General features: G+C 48.6%; 1 pseudogene; it reads left to right on the top strand.

Moving 5' to 3' along the window:
* The first annotated feature begins 795 nt into the window (after positions 1 to 795).
* On the top strand, positions 796 to 1,012 carry LOC144236045 (NADH dehydrogenase [ubiquinone] 1 subunit C1, mitochondrial pseudogene; annotated as a pseudogene).
* The last annotated feature ends 1,957 nt before the right edge of the window (positions 1,013 to 2,969 follow it).

The raw sequence follows: 2,969 nt of genomic DNA, 5'->3' as shown, positions 1-2,969 counted from the left end.
CAGGGAAACGTGGTCCCAGAGCCATCGCTCTTCTCACGGGGCAGCTGTTCCCAGAAGGCAGGAAGCAGAAGCCTCCAGACCATTTCAGAGCCACGCCCAGAACCAGCTCAGTGTCCCTTGCACCATATTGCACTGGTCAAAGCGACCACAAGCCCTACCTAGGCTCAGGAGGGAGAAAAGGAAGACCCACCTGTGATGGGGGAGTGATCAAAGTCACACTGCAGAAGGCATGTCAAACGGGACATACCGTTGGAGCTGTCACAGGAAAATAGAATCTTCCAAAAGATGGTACACGGTGAGTCGAATCAGCAATGTGTGGCTGTGATTGATGCAGGCTGGCTGAGTCCGAGGACCCAGCGGGCTTCCACTGGACCGGCCAACAAGGTCCCTGGCTGCGCGCAGGATGGAAATCAAACACAAGCCAAGAGGAAGTGAGAGCAGAGTTTACAGAAGGCCTAGAGAGAGTACACATAGAGACCGAGCGGCCGGGAGACTCTGAAAGGAAAGGAGAGACAGTCTCGTCTTTGCTTGGGGTCTGGGGTTCTTCTCGAAGACAGTGGTCTGGGGTATGTGTCCCGTCAGGCATGCAGGACCAGGTCAGAACAAGGACTTACGCTCAGGTGGCCTCCATAAGTCACTTGTGCCTTAGAGCCAGGGGTCTTGGCTTCAAAGTGTCTGGAATCGGTGGTCTTGGGAATCGTTCATGATGACCCACCCGGTAACACCTTAGATGTCACCTATCATGCTGGAAGGCTCCAAAGAAATCGTTAACTCCTGGGAGCCCGGCCCAGCAAGATGGCGCTGGCCACATTGCTGCGCCCCTTCTCCAAGCTGCTGGCTGGGGCCAGGCTCCCAGGTGGCTCTACAGCACAGTGGGGGGCCACCGCAGGACAGACCTGACTGGTCGAGCGTCGGGCCGACCCTGGGCATCTCCATGTTCTTGTGGATCTACCTCATCAAACAACATCATAAAGACGTTTTAGAGTATAAAAGAAGACATGCGTTGGAATGAACTACTGAAATACTAAGACAATATGCCTCACGTAGCGATGATACCAGTTCCTTTGGATTCCCCAATCCGCTGAGCTGCGAACGGGAAAGAAAAAGCTATATGTGAACGTATTTCAAGTCAGCATTAATGTTTTGCATCATTAAATGAAAAAAATAGAAATACTTCTGTGTCCTTCAGATTAAAAAAAAAAAAGAAGAATTAGAAATCGTTACCTCCTTGGCTTTTACGAGGAGGACATATGTGAAGGCACGTGTAAGGCCTGGGTGCAGGTCCTAGCAAAAATAGAAGCAGGAAAAGGAGCGAAAAAGGAGTTTCTTTTCATGGGGCCCCTTCAGTTTCCCTGTCTCATATTGATTACCACGTGGAACGTTGCACCCAGACTTGAGGGGAAGGTTTCCCAAAGGGAGGGACATGGAAACTGAGAGCTGAAAGATGAATGGGGATGAGCCAGATCCAGGAGAGAGAAAGTTGCAGACAGAGGCACAGCCAGCCAGCAAGTGGGAGAATGCACATTCCAGAGCCTGAAAGAAGTCAGCATGGCGGAAAGAGGAAGTGCCTATGTGTGTGTGTGCGCGCGTGTGCACGTGCGTGTGTGCCCTTGAGCAAGTGTCCGCATATCGAGGGTGAGGCGGGATTAAAGACATCACAGGGCCTTCTCTTGAGGGCCATGAAGGTTTTAGGCAGTTATTTCATTCCCCTGGGACATGGATGGTGGACTGGCCAGCGGCAAGCCTAAAGGAGGGGAGAGAGGAGTGGCTGTCAGATAGGATGACAATCGTATTTAAGAGATACTAGGAGGGGAATCCACGGGATGTCAAAGTGGAAGAGAGATGGGGATAGCTTGAGTTTCAGGTCAGGCAGTTGACCATGTTGAAATTTTTGGTAGCGGGTACAGAAAGCATTTAGTAAAGACTGCAAAGAGCCAGACAGAGTCCATACTTCTATTTTATTTGGAGACCGTGTCAGAAGTCAGTATAATGATGATAAGTAATAGTGCTTTATTATTTCATGGTACTTTTAATACTCATATTATCTCAGTTAGCCTTGAATCATAGTAAGGAGGAGAGGAAGGATTTGGGTTCCACTGACATGTAAGGAATCTGGTCTGGGTGGCTCAGTTGGGTAAGCTTCCGACTTGATTCCGGCTCAGGCTGTGATCTCACAGTTCATGAGTTCAAGCCCCACATCAGGCTCTGCACTGATAGTGATACTGCTTGGGATTCTTCCTCTCTCTCTGCCCCTCCTCTGCTTGCACTCTCTGTCTCTCAAAATACATTAAAAAAAAAGAAAAAAAGGATTCCTGGGGAAAGTCCATGTTCCTCTACTAACCTGTTCTTTTAGAGCAGGGGTCTGCAAACTAGGCTTGCAGCCGAGTCTGGCCCACTCACTACTCAGCTTTTATAGCCTGCGAGCAAAGAGCAGTTTTTACATTTTTAAGTAAGTGGTCGAAATTAAAAAAAAATCAAGAGACTGATGTTTCATGACAGGTGAAAATTACATGAAATTCAAATTTCTGTATTGTAGGGGCAAGTCATGTTAAGATGTGCCACTTTGGCATGAAGACGATTGTGAGTTAAAAGAGATCAAAATCCAGCAGATTCAGGAAAAGTGCTTTCCCTCCCCTTCAACTGCCTACATTTACAGTGGAAAGGAGAGCCTGTGTCTGGAAGGGAGCTCTTAACAGAGATTCCTCTTTACCTAAGAGACTGATGTGCATAGCAGGACAGCCTCTGTTTTCCAAACGTCTCCACCCACCTCCCTGCAGATGGTCCCTACCCCTGTCCTGAGCTCAGGAGGCCAGAAAGTCCCACCTTGCCTGTCTTTGGAGTTTCATAGCTGTGTGAATTCCCCGTACTTCCAGAATTAAATGTGATTTTCTCCTGTTAATTTGTCTCCTGTCAACTTGACGCTTAGTCCAGCTAGAAGGACCTTGAAAGGCAGATGAAACCCTTCATCA

This window comes from Crocuta crocuta, unplaced genomic scaffold (assembly GCF_008692635.1).
Source record: "Crocuta crocuta isolate KB4526 unplaced genomic scaffold, BGI_CrCroc_1.0 scaffold1171, whole genome shotgun sequence".
In the NCBI taxonomy this organism is placed as follows: Eukaryota; Metazoa; Chordata; class Mammalia; order Carnivora; family Hyaenidae; genus Crocuta; species Crocuta crocuta.
This window is presented reverse-complemented; position numbering and strand designations above follow the sequence as displayed.